Below are 19,852 nucleotides of genomic sequence, written 5' to 3'. Positions count from 1 at the left end.
GAGGGACCTTCTCTCAAGATAGAGCCTCCAAAGGCACCTTTAGGCTCTGCTGTTTAGAGCACCCGGTTCCTGTAGAGGCAACTTGATGTTGCAGGGTGTGCAGTAGTGGGTGATGAAAGCACAAGGGATTCCCTCTTAAAAGTTTTCATGATAGGGCCGAAGTTTTTTGTTTGCTTTGCTTTTTTGTTTGTTTGTTTTTGGACACACCTGCCCTCCGCAGGGGGAGTGCAGAGTCCTAACCAGTGAACCACCAGGGAATTCCCAGAAGACTGAAGTTTTTAAGCTTGAGCTCTTCTGTTTGCTAGCCAGGAGAAAGGGAAAGTGTTAGTCACCCAGTCTTATCACGCTCAGTCTTGTTCAACTCTTTGTGATCCCATGGACGGTAGCCGGCCATCCCCCTCCATCCATGGAATTCCACAGGCGAGAACACTGGAGTGGGTTGCCATTTCCTTCTCCAGGGGATCTTCCTGACCCAGGATCAAACTCAGGTCTCTGGCATTGCAGGCAGATTCCTTACTATCTGAACCACCAGGTGATTTGGTCTGATTTGTTTATCTTCTCTTGGTTGCCTTATTTGTAAAACAGGGATAATGAACACCAACTGACAGAGCTGCTGTGCAGATCAAATGAGAGGTATGTGTACATTAGAAACGACCCCGGCCGGTTCCACTTCTGGGATGGCCTTTGAATCAGCTCCTGTGTTCCTCCACCCTCTCCACACTCCATTAGATCCTGTCCCATGTTGTGAACTGGCTTTCCCCAAATATGATTTTTATTATGTGGCAGGATAATACTGCAGGATATTATCCTCTCCCCCTCCATCTCATCTCCCAACATTTCTTTTCATCTTTTACCTTTCAGTCACTAAAGTCATATGAGGAACAAGAAACAGAGCGACAGGCTGGAGCTCCTCCAACCTTTCACCACTTCCAAACTGGGGGACACAGCGCAGTCTTGCCAAGGGGCATATGGCTGGGCCCCTGGTGGAGTGGGCCTGCACACCTCAGGAGCAGAGACATCTCAGGGACCCCAGCATGGAGCGTGATAACAGCTCCCGTCCCCAGGGCTTGCTAAGCCTCACGGAACCTGGTCTCCATGCCGAGCATGGCAGGGCTGGCCCACCCTTGCTGAGGTGTGGTTTTCACCACAGGGTGGAATGGGGTCTGGAAATCAAGTTCTGTTTTGGTTCTTGACTATTTTAGTTTGATGCTTGACATTTAAAAAGCTGTTGCTGACTGTGTTGTTTCCCTAGTCAAAGGGCGTCAGTGACTTCTTACTCTTCACACTCAAGTCCATATGTCATCCTGTCACCTAGGCTTTCTACTGTCTAATCAGCCCTCCACTCATCCTAGCCAGTCTGTCAGATTCCCCAGTCTCTTCTTCCAGCCCAGACCTGGTCCTGAGCTCTGGCTGGGTCTAACCCACCACCCAGTAGGGAGGGTCCTCAGTGCATTATCTCACAAACACACCTTTTACTTCCTGTGGTTCTCACTGCTGACGGCCCTGCAAGAAAGAAATACAGCTATGGGAGTAGAGCTCTGGAGTCCTGCTGGTTCTCTCTCCCCTTTTTAATCTACACATCAGATCAATCACAACACCCAGTGGGGCCTATTTCCTAAATGGTTTTGAACCCCATTTGAACCTCTTTCTATCCGTTCTCAGTCCCACCACTTCAGTTCTGGCCTCATTATCTTTTATTCTGACCATGACTCTGATGCCTTCAGTCCCCCAGCACTTCCCTCCCCTCCCCAGCCTTCCAACTCTCCAGTCAAAGAGGTAACAGAATGTAGGGGTGAAGAGTCTGGTCTTGAAACTCAAAAATCCTCTTCCTGCTCCTTCTGCTGGAGTCACCTTGGGCAAGTTTGAACCTCCCTCTGGAACTGATAAAGGTCATTGTGAGGTTAAGGTTTACAAACTGCGGTTGGTCCTAAATAATGTGAGACACTGTTAGGCTTATCTTTCCAAAATGCAAATGTGGTATGTCATCTCCCCTGAAATCTTTTCTGATTGCCTCATCCTCTGAATAAAGTCCAGATTCCATAGAATGTCCTTTAAATGCCTTTGAGATCTGATCTCTAGACCGTCTAACTACCTTATTTCCCATCAATCATCATCTGCCCTCTACGCTGGCCTCCTGTGTCCTTCCTAAAGAGCCTTGGCATGCTGTCCCTTGCAACTGCAGAACCTTGGCTCCCTTGTAAGCCACTGAGCCCCTCCTCATTCCCCAGAAAGATGACACTCTCTGCATGCTACTTTACACAGGCCTCTGTTGTTATACTCATCACACTCTAATAAACGTTTTTTCTTTATGTGTCTACCTCCCCCATTAGACTACAAACTGCTTGAGGGAAGGAATGATGTCCTACTCATCTTTCAGGTGTATAATAGATATTTCCAAAAAATTTCATTCAATGCATTAATGAATCAATCAATAAAAACTATGTTCATCCCTGCTTCTGGGAGTTACCCTCCAGTGACTTCCTACTTGGCATGCCACTCTGTACCCTCATTTGTTCAGATGATACCAAACCTTCACATCAAATCAAGACCCACCATCCTCATAATGAGACAACTCAAATGGACCCCTTGTGTGTGTGTATGTGTGCTCAGTCATGTCTGACTCTTTGCAACCCTATGGACTGTAGCCCGCCAGGCTCCTCTGCCCATGGAATTTTTCAGGCAAGGATACTGGAGTGGGGTACCATTTCCTACTCCAGAGGATTTTCCCCACCCAGGGATCTAACCCATGTCTCTTGCATCTCCTGCATTGGCAGCTGGATTCTTTACCACTAGCGCCACCTAGGAAGCCCCAACTGGACACCTTGGATAATATCAAGCAGGCCTCTGGGACATGAGCATGTTCTGCCCTATACTGGAGCCATGCTCACACAGATCAGCACCAGTGTTAGTCACTCAGTCATGTCTGACTGTTTGTTACCCCATGGACTGTAGCCCACTGGACTCCTCTGTCCAAGGAATTCTCCAGGCAAGAATACTGGAGTGGGTTGCCATTTCCTTCTCCAGTCAGCACCAGTTCCTTATTAAAGTATAAGTTCTCTGAGGGCAGCATTTAGCTTTCCTGAGCTGCTTCTCCTTCATGGCCTGCAATACAGAGGGTGTTCAGTGTCTATTAAATAGTGAGTGAGTAAAAGAACATATGGAAGAAGGAACAAATGAATTAAGTCTCCCTGTCTTAACTTTCTGTAGCAGTTACCTGTTTTGACACACTTGGGGATATATTCATATATGATCTTGGTTTTTTGTCTGTGTGTTCTCACTGCAAGAGATTGTAAGTCCAAGACTCATACTGCTTTTCTATTTCCCATAACCCTGATCACAATGCTGGAAAAAATGGTGCAGGTTTTGTAAATACTTCTTGAGGAATCGACTCAGCCTCTGACTAGTAACGGAAGTAACAGACTGTACAGAAGGAGAAATTGGTCTTGTGTATTACAACACATTCTACCAAGTGTTGCACTTCTTCAGTCACTGTTTTTCTGCTTTTCCACTCTTGTTCAAGTTTGTTTCTCTAGCCTGCGGCTAAACGTTACAACCAGCTCAGTTCTCTCTACTCTCACCGTATTCAATGCCAACAGCAGTTTTCCTGGGGATCCTTCCTCAGTTAATGCCTGCCATTGCCTGTTCCTATTCAAAGTCAACCCTGAAGATGAACCTGTGGCCTTATTGTCAGCCTGCAGGCCTGGTGAGATCAGAATGATTTTCTTATAACAAAAACAGCAGCAACAACAGTAAGAATAGCTACCACTTAGAGATTGTGATATGGCAGGTGATGAGCTAACTGCTTAAAATATTTTTATATGTAAAAATATTAGTAATAATATCTGATTATATTTCATCATAAGAGTTACATAGTTTAGAAGTATATGGAATAAAACATCAAATGCTAAACAACAAGGTCCTACTGAATAGCACAAGGAACTGTATTCAATATCTTGTAATAAACTATAATGGAAAAAAAAACTGAAAAAAGGTGTGTATATATATATATATTTATATGTATTACAGAATCACTTTGCTGTACACCAGAAACTAAAACAACATTGTAAGTCAACTTTTGGAGAAGGAAATGGCAACCCACTCCAGTGTTCTTGCCTGGAGAATCCCAAGGACGGGGGAGCCTTGGTGGGCTGCTGTTTACGGGATCACACAGAGTCGGACACGACTGAAGCGACTTAGCAGCAGCAGCAGCAAGTCAACTTTCCTTCAATTTAAAAAAATTTTTAATTAAAAACTCAAATGCTGAGCATTTTTTCCTAGATTTTATTAATTAATTCTCTGAACAATAATGATAGCTAACTAATAAATAGACACTGTTTTGTACACTTCACATATATTAACTTATTTTAAGTTGCACCATAATCTGTTGAGGTAGACTTCTTGTTCTTATCACCACTTCACAGATGAGGAAATTGGGGGCGGAGAGGCATAGAGAGATTTACTAGGTGGCTGAAGTTACAGTGGTGGAAGTGGCTGAGTTTGAATTCAGATTAAGGAAGTCTGGTTCTACTGTCTATATTCTTCATTACTATGTTTTATTGCCTATGTATGCATGCTAGATTGCTTCAGTTGTGTCTGACTCTTTTGTGACCCTATGAACTAAAGCCTGCCAGGCTCCTCCATCCATGGGATTCTCCAGGCAAAAATACTGGAGTGGATTGTCATGCCCTCCTCCAGGGGATTTTCCTAACCCCAGGATGGAATTTATTGGCAGGTGGGTTCTTTACAACTAACGCCACCTGAGAAGCCCATTTTATTGCCTATGGAGTAGTGCTAATATTACTCTCACTTTATAAGTTTATTTATTCATTCAGCAAATATGTATTGCCAGGTGTCCAAGGAGCCTCTAGGGATATTATAGTGAATAAGGCCAAGTCCCTGTCTTCATGGGGCTTCCAATCTAGACGAGGAAACTGAGGCTGGGAAGTAATTGAATACTGCTGTTCAGGCTGAGTACAATTGTGCTGGGACTTTTGGGTCTGACTTTAAGGCCAATGATCCTAATCTTAGGCCATATTACTTTTCTGAACAAATTCTGTATCAAAGACCCTGGAGGACCTGTTAAGGATTACTGGAGGTGGCAAGGGATGGTGACACTGAGCTGTACCTGCAACTATGACAAAGGTAGAATTCACCTCTGATTGGAGGCACTCAGAGCCAGAGAGATTGCTGAGAAGAAGCCCAGCCACACTGCTGACTTTGGGCATTGCTTCACTCCCTGGTGGCCCGGAGGTAGAGAATCTGCCTGCCAGTGCAGGAGATGTAAGAGACCTAGGTTCAGTCCCTGGGTCAGGAAGATCCCCTGGAGAAGGAAATGGCAACCCACTCCAGTTTTCTTGCCTGGAGAATTCCATGGACAGAGAAGCCTGGCAGGCTACAGTCCATGGGGTTGCAAAAGAGTGGGACATGATTTAGCACCTGAACAACAAATGACTCATCTCTGGTCCTGTTTCTTCTATTGACATGATCACTAACAGAAACACTATTTAATAATCCTCCTCTCTTCAGTCTCCCTGATGACAATCTTCCCCCGACCCCTCTGCCACCTCCCCACCAAATTTCAAGAACGTCATGGCCCTTACAAGGGAGAAGTTGCATCTGAACTCAGTCTATTATACGCTGTCCCATTCCTCCAGCCTGAGTCAGTCTGCCTGAGTCATTGGGACAGTTGGTGTCCTTGTACGTCTTTCCTTTTCACTCAGCATTCAGCCTAGGTCTGTTACTCAAACTCATATCCCTGTGACATCCTCCCCCAGTTCTTATTATCATGCTTCACTTGTGAGGCACAAAATACAACGTGGTGTACATTCCGGAAGAATCAGGTCTATTGCTGAGAGCAGAGGAAATCAGACTGCTGGCCCTTCCCTGAGCACACTTTCTGGTGAGGATGATATATATGGCTGAGTAGTGTGGGGAGCCTGGCTGTGTAATGCGAGCAAGTGCTGACCTGAGGATGGGCTGGGGATCCTGGGATGATCCCAGCCTTCCTTCCTGAGTGCTGAAATTTAGGGACTTGGAGAGTGAGGGAATGATGGACAGGAGTGCCACCAAGGGTGCTGCAGGCAGGCTGAGGTTGGGCTTTACTCCTTCCTGCAACCCTGGGAACACAAGAACCTTTCAGCTTTCACGGCCATCTGGGGAGAGGGGAGGGCACAGTGCCTGACTGCTTTGCCCTCAGTGAAGTGTCCTGTGCCCCACAGATGTGGGATTCCCCATCACTCAGGCCTCCGGGAGCTCTCTGAAGACCTCTTATGACTCTTAAGCCCCATAGGACAAACCCACGAGGGAGATGGGCAGAGGCGTGAGAGGGGTGGTGGAGAGAATTTATACTCCCTCACTGTGTCATACTGTGTGACTTACTCCTGTGTCTGGAACAGCTATTTTTCAGGGATGTACAGAAAAAACAACAAGTTTACTCTTAGTCCAGATTCCTTTCAAGACAAGGGCTTGTGTGCAGGTGATTAATTGGGGGAAGTGATGCTAAGGAATAATATAGCAGCGGGGGCGGGGCGGGGCGGGGGGATCGGTGCAGATGGAGGGGGAGTGCCTGTGAAGACTAAATCAGGGAAGAAAGAGAAGCTAATCCATGATGACTTTTGTTATCTGATTATCATTGTGGGAAACCAGAACTCAGTCCTACCTAGGACCCTCTGAAGAGCCCTTGTACAATGCCTCAGTGTTAGGAGCCCAAAGGATGGATGAGGGAAGTATTAGTCTGCCAGCTTCTGCTCCCCATTGATCAAGTGTGGTTCCTTGGGTGTTAACATCCATACACTTTCAGGTTTGCATGTGTATCGGAATGGCTGAACAAGTCTGCAGGCAGGGAGGGCAGAGAAGCCAGAAGGAGAAAGCCATTGCTGCTCAGGGCACCTGAAGTTACAACATTGTCAGATTTCTCTGGCTTGTAGCTCATTGCTGCCTCCATGGCTGAAATGGTAAGGTAGGCCCAGAAATGGAGGTGGTGCACTGAATTCAGAGGAGGAATGCTCTTTCCACAACCTGTCTTCTGATTCAGATCCACCAGATCCTTCCAAGTTCAGTTCAGTCCTCTCCCATGAGGTTTTTCCAAAGGAATCTGGTCATAGTCAACTTTTCTCAACTCCTGGAGCACAGTCACTTAATTAGCATTTATTTTTTGCTTGATTTATGTTATATATTATAATGGTCTCACTCTTTGGATGATGACTTGAAGGCAGAGACTTAATTCACCGCACTCCTAGGGCCTTCAGAGTTGTAGATGTAAAACAGGCCTGTCAATCAGTGTTCATGTAATTGAATGGTATAAACATTATTAGCAATAAGAGCTCTGCAGTTTTCAAGCATCTGTTTGAAAGCGTTTGCTTTTTGTTGGCATCATAGACTAAGCTATAGAGATGGAAGAGGTGAATGTGGGTGAAGGTTTTGTTTAGGGCTCTAGATTATAAATTTAGCCACTGGAACCATTATGCTTTCCTACAAAGTCTTTAAGTTATCTCTAGCAGAAAATGTACTCTGTGACCTTCTCTTTGAAAACATGACATGTGTTGGACTGAATGACCCAGCTGGTCATTTCTTCCTGTGCCCTTGCTATCACTTTAGCCTGCCTCACCCTCTCCTTTGTAAAGCCTTTTGGGGCTAGATCCACTCAAGTCACTGAATATTGACCTAGAAACTTCTAAGGATAACTCCAGGATTCTGTCCTTTCTCCTGGGAAAAAAAATAAAAATAATCAGATTTTATTCCCCATGTTCTCTAGAGTTAGAATTAGTGAAGGATTTGCTCTGCTCTGTTCATATTCTTTTGTCTATCCCTTGCTGTTGACCATGGCACACATGGCAAAATGGGTGATTAGGGGAGCGGTCTGTATCACTGGAACTAAGATTGCTATTGTCTTGATGAAAATGTAACTACTGGTCTTTTGAGAATTGAACCAATGACCTTGACCTCATTGGCACAATGCTTTAGCTGACACAGGCTAGCCCATGCTGCACTATCTATATTAAAGGAGGGGAGCCCTGGACATGAATAACAGAAACCATAGGTAATTCAACAAACAGCTAGTGAGGCCGTATGGCCTGCCCGGTCTGTCATATAGGAAGCTGCTCTGAAAAGACCACCATATTTGGTATTAGAAATCCTAGGTTTGAATGGCAGTTCTACCACTTAATATCTATGTGCCCTTAGGTGAGTCATTTGACCTCCAAATATCTTAGTGTCCTCATGGGTAGAATGGAAACACTAATTTTTTTGCTTATTGGGATTTTTGCAAGAATCAGATGAGATACATGTGAAAGTACTTTTAAGCAGTTGAGTCTGAGGTATTATCTGTATTTACGTAAAGATGAACAGACCCAGTCTCTACCTGTAGGGCTCTTCAATTTTTGGCTGAGTCTGGTGGGGCTAAATTTCTCCCAGAGAGAAAAATGTCCTTGAGGAACAAAGTCAGGCCCCAGCCCATTTGAGCAGAAGCAAACGTTCTTTTGGGAATAATTCTTCCCTCTATCGGGGTCTCTCTAGCTTCCGAGCCATGTTAGGTCACCACTAGGCGAGGGCCCTCATGCCTGGATAATGCATATGTAAATTATGCAGAGCTGACAGATACATTTGGGTAGACCCCCAAATTAGACAGGGCTTCCAAGGTGGCACTGGTGATAAAGAACCTGCCTGCCAACGTGGGAGACATAAGAGACCTGGGTTTGATCCCTGGGTTGGGAAGGTCCCCTGGAGAAGGAAATGGCAACCCACTCCAGTATTCTTGCCTGGAGAATCCCAATGACAGAGGGGCCTGGTGGTCCATAGGATCGAAAAGAGTCAGACATGACTGAAGCAACTTAGCACGCACAGCACTTAGGATATGTATAGATATTCCAGAGCAAGTCATTCTAGGCAAATGGCTTAAAAATCAAATTTTCTGGTATGAGAGAAACCTTCTCCCCACAAATCCTACTTGATTTGAGAAGATGTGCACATTCTGACTAGGGACCAGTCAGACCTTTCACAACTAATTAAGTTGTAGAAATACGCCCTCATGAATGTTTGGCTATTATGGAACAAAACATACTGAGTGGGAAACTAGTTACCCAAGTTTGGGAACCCTGGAATTAAAGTTCAGAAAAAATTGACCAAAAATACCAGAGACCTTTAAAACAAATCAAGATTGGGGAGGTTAGGGGATTTAATTCATTAGAAAACTCACCAGCCAGGAATAAATGAAAAAATTGAAGATGAATGAAAAAAGTCATGTCATTTACTCCTTTGACCTTTATTGAGTGTGATGGTGGCAGGAAAGGTCTAGCTGCTAGGGTAGGTGGTAGATCCTCATTACCTGGAGGGCATACCCACCTCAGCCCCTGAGAACTCTCAGCTGAAACCCTTAATGGAGATTGTAGGCGGATGTCACTCCCCACAGTGATACCTGGGAAGTTGTACCCCTCTTATCCCCACCCATACACACATACTCAGGGGCCAGCCTGCAGAAAATGAGATGACTGATATTTGGGGGGGTGGTGAAAACTCAACCCCTAGCCTCAAGGTGGAACAACTCTGTGCTGTCATTCAAGAACTAGAGCTCCTCCCCCAGCCTCAGACTTAGACTGAGCCCACAGCTGATCTCCTCTTACCCTATTCTGTTGCCCTCATTCCACAGGTCTCACCTGAAAGTACGCTCTCAATGAATCACATGATAAGCACTTTCATCTTAGGCTGTGCGTCTAAGGAACCCAACTTACAGCAAAGATCAACATCACAGCAGTCTCCACCATCCAGAAGCTCGTTTCTGGTCGAGGATACTGACACATAAACAGGTACTTCCAGTGTAGAGTCATGGTGATATTGTCAGAAAATACACGGTGCTCTGGGAACACGGGTGCTCATAGAGAGGTTCTTAGAGTTGAAAATCTCTGAGCCGAGAATTGGAATGTGACTCTGAGTTGGCCGGGGAAGAAGGTGGGGGAAAAAGTTTGCCAGGCAGAAGAAAAAGGCACAGAGTAAGAATGGGAGACACTGCAAGATACATCCTCAAGACTGTGAAGGGTTCAGTAAAACTGAAGCCGCAGGTGACAATGGCAAGGAAAGAGACCAGAGAGGTTAAGATGGTCCAGATTATGAAGGGCCTAGTGACCTATTAGCAATCTTGTACTGTGTCCAGGCAAAGGAAAAACAATGAGGGGTTTTAAGCAGAGGATACATGATAAGGCTTCTCTTTTAAAAAGAATTCCTGGGTAGTAGAATGGTGAAAGGACTTAAAAGGGCAAGGTTAATGGTAGGAAACAACAGCAGTCAATATTTCAGTTTTAATGCAATGGTTATGGGCTAGAGCATCAGCATTAGAGAGACAGGGATTTAAGTTCCAACAACAAACCCATCCAAATTTATTCTCTCTGAGCTTCAATTGCCTTGACTGTAAAATGGGACTATTAACAGCACTAAAACTCTCAGAGTAGGCATAAACACTGGAAGATCTAATGTATGAAGAGGATTTTATTATTAATTTTTTATACCACTTTAGTACCATGAAAATACCATCAAAACTATCAATTATTATCCATGTGGTCTGAACTAGAACAGTAGCAGTGAGAATGGAGAGAAGCAGATGGAGTTAAGAATTGGGGGAGGAGGAACTGAAGGGACGTGTAACTGGTTGGATGTGGAAATGAAGTTAAGAGAGGTGTTGAAGATTTCTGGTTTGGGCAGCAGGTAGACTGTAGTACCCCTCATAGAGATGGGACTTTTCAGGAGGAGGTGAGGATTCTAAATGGAAGCTATGGCCAGTTCTGAGCATGCTGCTTTTGAAGAGCCTAGGAAATACACAAAAGTGGAAATGTCTGGCAAGTAGTTGTCTCTGTGACCTGGAGTTCAGGAGAGAACTCTGAACAGGGGATGCAGTGGGTGGAGTGTGTGCTGAGGACAGAGGAGAGGGTCAGGCACTGTGCTGGACTGGGGAACAAAGGTGAGAAGACATGCCTTGCAGCTCAGGGAACTCACAGTCAGGTGGGGGAAGCAGATAATTAAACATTACTACAATACAATGGATATGTTTTTGAACTGAAGCTATGGGGGGTGGATCCCAGGGGTTGAAGGAACTGAGGATGGGTTGAGGACTCCAAAGATCAGAACTAAAATTGGAGGCAGTCAAGGGAGTGGGGTGGGGGTGGGGCAAGGAAGGAAAGGGTGGAACAGCTTAGAAAGTATTTTTTTTTAATATGCTAAATCTGGGACAAAATAATGGACTGTAACATCATCATAGTCTCAGGAAGAGCTTTAGTGCTCTTAAGTTCTGTGCCTCTTGGGTTGTGCTACAGTGGAATCCTCAGAGTTCTGAGTGGCCCCTGTAAGTGAGGCCACCACAGAGCGAGAAGCTGAAACCAAACAGACGCCCACTGTTCATCAGGGTGTCGGTTGTTGTTTTGGAAATTGGGATTTGGGGACTGTGTGCAAGCTTTTTGTGGAAAAGAGCTATTGTATTAAACCAACATAAAAGCATAAAGCTATTGACTTGGGTCAATGGACAGATTAAGAATCTGACCATAGAGGTTAAGCAGTTTGTTTAAGATTATACAGCTAACTGGGCTTCCCAGGTGGTACTAGTGGTAAAGAGCCTATTTGGCTATGCAGGAGATGTAAGAGGCATGGGGTTCCATCCCTGGGTTGGGAAGATCCCCTGGAGGAGGGCATGGCAACCTACTCCAGTATTTTTGCCTTGGAGGATCCCATGGACAGAGGAGCCTGGCGGACTAGAGTCCATAGGGTCACACAGACTCAGACACAACTGAAGACTTAGCACGCATGCACTCACGCAGGTGTACAGCTAATTAGGGGTCAAGCTGGGCCTAGAATCTAGATTTTTGATTCTCAAGCTAGTGTTGTTTCTTGCTGTATCTGAGACCTTGTAACTCCAATACTTCGGCCACCTGATGTGAAGACCTGACTCATTTTAAAAGACCCTGATGCTGGGAAAGATTGAGGGCAGGAGGAGAAGGGGACGACAGAGGATGAGATGGTTGGATGGCATCACTGACTCAATGGACAAGGGTTTGGGTGGACTCTGGGAGTTGGTGATGGACAGGGAGACCTGGCGTGCTGAGATTCATGGGGTCACAAAGAATTGGACACGACTGAGTGACTGAACTTCTAATGTGCCCAGTCCACATTCTACTGTATTTTCAAATTTTTCTGAACTGTAGGAAAAGAGATGTATACTTTAAAATATCACAGGTATAAGGCATGGGAGGGATAATTTTATGGAATAGCAATCAAGATCATTGATGGCACATGGTCTTTCACAAGAAAAGACCTTTCACAGCTGAGATCCCTTTTGATTCCTATCAGGACAGTAGTAGAAACTTAACCCAGGAGCAAGCCTGTCAGTCTTGCTGGGGACCCAGGCATTACTTCCTGTTAAGGGATCCCATTTCATTAGAAATGACCTAAGTTTGAACAAACACCACAACCTGATGGTGTAACAAAGGTCTACTGTGACCTCTGTGAAAAGATTATTCTCAAGAAAAGGTAAAGTCATGACTCTCACAGATTTAGAATGAACACTCGCTAGAGGTTTTAATTCAGTCAGTGAGGGAACAAGGTAGATGCCACAACTGATTCAAACAAGAATTCAAAAGAAAACAGACCCATTTCTAGATTAGCAATGTTGATATGAATATGCAAAAAGCTGAAAAACTGTCTTCTTTCTTAAGGGACATGAGAGTCAATTGAGCCTCTACCAGAAGGGATGGAAATTTGCATGTCTATACACAAGAAGTGTTTTTGCAATGATATCAGTTATCTCTAATGTACAGAGTTGTATAATGTACAGCTCCCATTGAATCAAAATCAGATAACGCAAAATGGTATGCTATAGACAACACATAGTTTTCCAGTGATGAGAAAATTTTTCCTACACCTACAAGGAAAGCAGAGATATCTGAAAAACAAACATGGGATTCCTAGGTTCCTTTCCTTGTTGGCATATATACAAATACATGCACCTGTGTGTTTACATACACTTTTAAAAATAAAAGTTTTATGAAACAGTACTTAGCCTTATCACATGCAGTGCACCCTGATACTTTCTATTCTCATCTTAATGCTGGTACCTACACAAATTAATTTCATGACTGATCAATGGGTATTGGAGAAGACTCTTGAGAGTCCCTTGGACAGCAAGGAGATCCAACCAGTCCATCCTAAAGGAGATGAGTCGTGGGTATTCATTGGAAGGACTGATGTTGAAGCTGAAACTCCAATACTTTGGCCACCTGATGCGAAGAACTGACTCATTTGAAAAGACCCTGATGCTGGGAAAGATTGAGGGCAGGAGGAGAAGGGGACGACAGAGGATGAGATGGTTGGATGGCATCACTGACTCGATGGACATGGGTTTGGGTGGACTCTGGGAGTTGGTGACGGACAGGGAGGCCTGGCGTGCAACGATTCATGGGGTCGTAAAGAGTCAGACACAACTGAGCAACTGAACTGAACGGAACTGAACCCACTCATGGATCAAGGATTCACAGTTTGAAAGCCGGGGATTAGATCAGTGGTCCTCAAGCTATCTCTTGAGAAAGACCCATTTTGAATTTTTTTTTTTTTTTTTTTTACCATTTCCAATCCTTCATGTACAACTGACCCTTGAACAATGTTCAGGTTAAAGGTGCCAACTCACTGCAGTTGAAATCCAGGTATAACTTAATATCTGTGGTTCTGCATCTGAGGATTCAACTAACCAGATCATGTAGAACTGTGGTCATATTTACTGAAAAAAAAAAATCAGCATGAAAGTGGATCTATACAATTTGAACTCATGTTGTTCAAAGGTCAACTGTTCCTCATAATTTTGTAAAATAATAAAAATAAATTACTAGAAAAATGAACTGGAAAAAAATTCCCCACAAATTTGCAAAATGCAAGCTTAAATTTTTTATTATTAGATTCAATAGACATAAAATTGGATGTCAGGGGCAAGGTCAAATTCCTTTTAAAATTCTCAAATGCTTACTCAGTTTCCATTCCTAGTTCCCACACATTGGAATGGTGGTGGATTCCACTGGTCCTTGGACCACACTTTGAGTAGCACTGACTAGATGATCCCTAACCACCTCTGACAGTCTTGGAATTTTTTTTCCCCCCCAGGAACCAGTACTCCCTTAGCTTACCTCAGCCAGTGGGAGATTACTGAGGCATACCTGTGGCAATACGAAGAGAGACACATCATACCATCTGGAACAGTGGCCTCACAGTAAGTGAAATGCCATATGGGCAGTGGGAGGACTAACCTCAGAGGTGGTCCTTCATCTCCGTACTGTTCATCACAAGCATGACCAGTCTGTTCTCTCCAGCTGTTCTTCTGTGTTCATTCCGTGTTCATCTGCTGCATCGCATAGTACAGATATTTTTTGTGAATTTCTCAGTCCAAATTCCTAAAAGAACTTTATTGCCCTATTGAATCATCACTCTTGTTGCTGCAAAACTTTGTGTACTACTGGGGTTACTTGACAAAATTCAGATCGCCTGCCTTTATATCAGGAGTCAACTATGCATTTGATCCAAGGGCAGAGAGAAGGTTCTTGTGTTAGGGAACGATGGCCACCCTTATTCAGGGCCCAGCCAGGGCTGCTTCCCTCAGCACAGCCAGGAATGGGAGGATGAAGCTAGTTGTCCTTTGAAAGAAAAATTGACCCATTCAAGATACATTTTATAATTCTCCATTCCAAACTCTGAATAATCCTGTGATGTTACTCCCCAGGAGACTGAAGAAGGGCAGGGCTGTTGAAGCAGCATCTCTAAAATAACTGCAGATACATGCCCTTCTGTCTCCACCACTATCCTAACCTAAAACTAGATAATATTATGAAAAGACATTGGAGAATTTACCTATATCAGTGGGGTATTTCCTCATCTCTTTAAAATCAGAAACTGTTTTGCCTTTGTGAAGTATACTTCTTAAGATCTTTGCAAGTCTTCAAGCTCTCAGTTAAAATAATAGTTGATACTATCCCCCATACAATGCAGTCAAGCATTGTTCCAAAAGAGTGATGACAAACTCAATGAAACATGTTAGAACAACCAAGTTGTACTGAGATGTAGACAGTGGGCAGTAAACAATTTTCTCTCAAAAGCTAAGAGAATCATTGCCCAGCATAAGTCATTCTGGTGTCTGAGTAAATTACAAATCAATCCATGTCCTCCACTTTAAGGGCTGCTCATGAATAGTCATGACTAGTTATGTCAAATCCTTGAATGGTGAAGTTTTTATACCTCAGGTCCATACCTTTCATTTACTTCATTTCATGCCAAGTGAATGGACATATTACTTGATGTTTAGATTTCACAGGCTCGTTCATATTCCTCATGATGGTGGTTTAGTCACTGAGTCATTTGTGACCCCATAGACTGTAGCCTGCCAGGCTCCTCTGTCCATGAGATTCTTCATGTGAGAACACTGGAGTGGGTTGCCATTTCCTTCTCCAGGGTATCTTCCCAACCCAGGAATCAAACCTGGGTCTCCTGCTTTGCAGGCAGATTCAAGATCTAATGTGTATAAAATGGTTAATACTCTATCTGCCACATAGCAAACACTCAATAGACGTTAACTCTGACATACATATATATAAAACCTACACTATCTAGATTGCTTGAGTTATTTTTCGTGCACGTGGTTGTATTAATGCCTGCTTGAGTTATAGTTATCTTCATTATTCAATATGTTCTCTGCTCTTGCTTACATTCACAGAGCTGTTGTTTTTCTGCAGCGATCTCTTCCACTAGTTTTCAAGCTCATCTTAGAAGGTCTTTTACAGTCTGGCTAACTCCCTGCAGTTATTAGTACCGAGAATGCTCTGTGCACAGTGGGTATCTAGCAAAGTCTTCTGGCTGGCTGACTGATTGATTTACTACCGACTCCCCTCCATCCTATTATAAGCTTTCATCACTGCAAATACAAGAACCTCCTTATCTACATCTCCTGCCATCCAGAACAGTCTTCCTAGATCTCCCTGCCTCATTGACTCACCATCTCATTTCACCCTTTCTTCCTTTTCCTGGACATTCTAACTTAGTTCTTCTCCCCAGACTATCATTTTAAGTCAGTGCACACATTTTTAGTTTTGGAAAATGCTTCCCATTTTCTCCTGTGTGTTAATTTGGCCATACCCATTTCTATGGAGCCTAGCTGTATAAATGAGACAATGGCTCCAAGAGTCACTTGTTAAAAAAAAAAAAAAAAAGTTCCATGCAGACTGTCAGGGACATTAAACGCATACTTTAGACCAGAAGCTGAAACTGTGGGAGAGGAAGCTTCCTTAGATTGTCTCTTCTGCGAAGCTGTATTTGGGGGAATGTTTTTATTTATTTATTTATTTTTTGAGGGGGAATGTTTTTAAAGGAGTTCTCTGAATATGGAGTGGGGGCTGGGGTGGGATGAAGCCTTCGCCATCTGGATGAGAAAGATTCAGATGCTGAAACAGATCTCTGGAGTTAATGAATTTCACAGTCTTCTGCCCTTACTTTCCTTTCAGTCTCAGTCTAGGAACAGGCACCTGGTTGGAGCTCCTAAAGTGGCAGGCATAAGTAAGGAAGTGAAGCAGAGGTGAAGCAGACTTCTCTGGGAAGTGCTCTCCTTCTGAAACTAAGCAAGAAGCTTCAGGAGTGAAGGTAACCCAGGCAGTCTCCTGGCTCTGTGCTGATCAAGTACCAAGGTTCACCCACATTTATGCACCTGCAGCTTTTTTTCCCCCCAAACTTAAGTCTGGGCTAATTACAGAATTTCATTGTATTTTCATACATATAATAATTTAGTCTACCCTGTAAACAATTCATTTACAATTCAATTAAACAGCCAAGGAGAACAAAATGTTAAAATAAACATGTGTTTAAATAAGATACAATATGTATAATTAGACATTACACATCCCCATATCTTAAGCATTTAATGTGCACAATAACACAAAACAGGTCATTTGAGGCTATGCCAAATATCAGGGATTAGATGACCTTTAAGTTCCTGCCAAGCCGGAGAGTCTATGATTTTGTGATCTGAATGAAAAATGAAAAATTCAGTGCGTCATCCAAATGTTTATAAGGATCCAGCTGTTTGATGTCAGGTCGACAAAACACCCAGACTACTGACAGAGGCATTTCATTTTCATCCAGATGTTTCTGCATTGTGTTGATTTGGCCTGATGCATAGCAAAGTTAAGTGACTTTCTCGGGATCTGTGACAAAAATCTTCTGAATATACTGTCAGTGAAAGGATTTAGGGGTTTACCACCTTAGTATCTGTACCACCAATGTTTTGCTCCTGCCCCACTGATAGCTTCTGCATCCATGAGATGAAAACTGTCCATTCAGTTCTCTTCATTCTCCAGGTCATCACTCTCCTCACCGCCTCCCCACCCCCAACTAAGGTCAGTGTTTAACCTGGGCTCTGACCCATGACAAAGTGGACTCCTCCATCACAGGGCTGTGCATCATGGCCTTTGTCTTTGAAGTAGCTTCCATTCACAGTGATCACTGTGTCTCTGGGATGTTATACTCCAGGCCAAGGGCTGGCCAGATCAAAATTTCTAGCCATCTTAAAGGTTGATTGCCGTGCAGGCAGTCACAGCCACCATGCATCCTCCCATTAGTATGGTCAATAATACAACTCATCTAGATTTGGCTGTGATTCACAGGCCTGGCTGAGGTGACTGATGCTGACCAAAAGTCCTATCTACACTCTGTAAATCTCAATGCTGTCCTTGAGTTGCAGCTGCAGCTTCTGTATGCAGAGTCCTGTGCTGTTTGCAAATCAGTCTCTTTGACTCAGCTTCTTCCGGTTGCCTTGACTCCCAGTGAGTTTCCCAGTGCCTGATTGCTGCCCATCCCAGGCCCATCTGGTACCTCTCACGCCCAGATGTCTCAGGCTTGACCATTCGGATTGAAATTTTATGGCTACAGCCTCTTCCTCTGCAACCTCTCCTGGCTTCTTTTCTTCCAGCCCCTGCCCCTCACTTCATCATTGTCTCCAACCCTCTGCACAGACCCTGCTGTTGCTACTTGAGTCGCACCCGAGTCTAGATAGCCTGGCCTTGACTGTCCACAGGGCTGGTAATAGACCAAACTCCCTATGTGACCTTGAGCAAGTCACAACACCTCCCTGCACCTCACTGTCCTTATCTTAACATGAGAGCATTGGATTAAATCAGGTCTGAGGCCCCCTCCAGTTCTAAAATTATATTGTCTTTCTAATACTGTTAGACTGGCTGCCTTCCAAAGTGTCACTGCTTATCATTCTATCTAGTTGTTATGCAGGAATTTTGGGAGGTGGGGGTGAAAAAAATGAGGCCATGGGACTAATATCTTGAAAAATTATAAAATGTGTCTGTTACCCTTCTCATCTTCATCTTTTTTCCCCCTCTGTTGAATTTAAAACTCAGAGACTTAAACATACACATTATGACAGTTCCTGTCACTTCCCCAAATTGCAGGGTGAAAACAGAGAAAGGCGCAGGTAAGCTTAGTACTCTGTTCTACAAGCAATGCTGCTTCTGGGCTGAGGGTGGAGGGCAGGAAGAGGCTCTACACAGGGAAGCTGGGGAGGGGGAGAGGGGAGAAGGGAAAGACACAGGACCGAAGAAAGCTGCCTGCATTCATGTGGATATAGGAGAGAAGTGCTCACCTGGAGCATCCAAGCAGTTCTGTGTGTGGAGTTTAGATATGTTCATTTCAAATGAATATAACACTTAAGACACTTAGCATATGTACAGTGTTGACAGATTTCCAGTGTTTAGGTTTCCAGATAAACTATCATCTATGGTAGTAAAAGTTTGTCCATTCCTGGTCTGGATGTTCCAGGGAGATCACATTAACTGCTCTCCCCTCACACATTTATACAGGTAAAATCAGGTTAGTGAACAACCAGCATAGTTTTCAAGAAATCACAAAGGGTGTTAATCTAAGGAGGGGGGTGTCAAAGTGGAGAAGAAGGCACTTACTTCTATAACCTCTTATGTGAATGAGGTTATAAGGTTTTTGCTGCCATGATTATTTTTATAATTTGACACTGCCAACTGATACAGTGGTTGACTTTTCCACAACATAACCTGGTGGTGATTTTTTTTAAAAAAGATCACTTGATATTCTCTCTGATTGTTGGCCTCTAAGCTCAGGAATGGTTCTGAATACCTAACTCTGTTTACAAAGTAAATCACAAGAGATCAAATGTATCAATACGTCCTGTGTTGGGTAGCACCAGATGAGACTGGGACCTCCACCTCTGTTCAGAGCTAGCCAGAAACACAACCCTGCTTCAATGAGATGTACTGTTCTCAAGGGAACAGAGTATGGACTGGGAGGATGGATTCACTACCCTGTTCACCCAACAACTCTTCTACCCTCACACGTACTCCTTGTTTCTCTCTTTCTTCCTTTTCTCATATCATCTCTAATCTCTCTCCCCTGTAACCTCTGGATTGAGATTTTGCTTTAAAAACTCTTTCAGCATTCTATTCCTCTCCAAATTAACTTGTCCAATGGCCAGGATAACCTTGGGTTATAACCCTCTCCTGCAGTTTCTGGAGTGAGTGAAAGTAAGAGGGCTTGTTAGCCTGGTCAGAAACAGAGATGCTAATCCTTAGTGCAAAGGCAATTGCTAAGAGTCCTAAGGGTGGGGAGAATCAGCCAAAAGAACCAAATTGGACTGAACCAGCATGAAGCTGTAGATATTACAAGGGTGAGTACAAAGCTTTGGGATAGCTGCTGATTGAGCCAAGCTGGGGACGGCACTGACAGAGATGCTATGGAAGACAACCTGAGCAGTTTCTAGATCAGAAAGGAGCCCCCAAGTGAGAAAGCACAGGGCAAGTCTCAGCTGACGTGAGTT

Source organism: Odocoileus virginianus, chromosome 5 (genome assembly GCF_023699985.2).
Source record: "Odocoileus virginianus isolate 20LAN1187 ecotype Illinois chromosome 5, Ovbor_1.2, whole genome shotgun sequence".
NCBI classification, from domain to species: Eukaryota; Metazoa; Chordata; class Mammalia; order Artiodactyla; family Cervidae; genus Odocoileus; species Odocoileus virginianus.
This window is presented reverse-complemented; position numbering follows the sequence as displayed.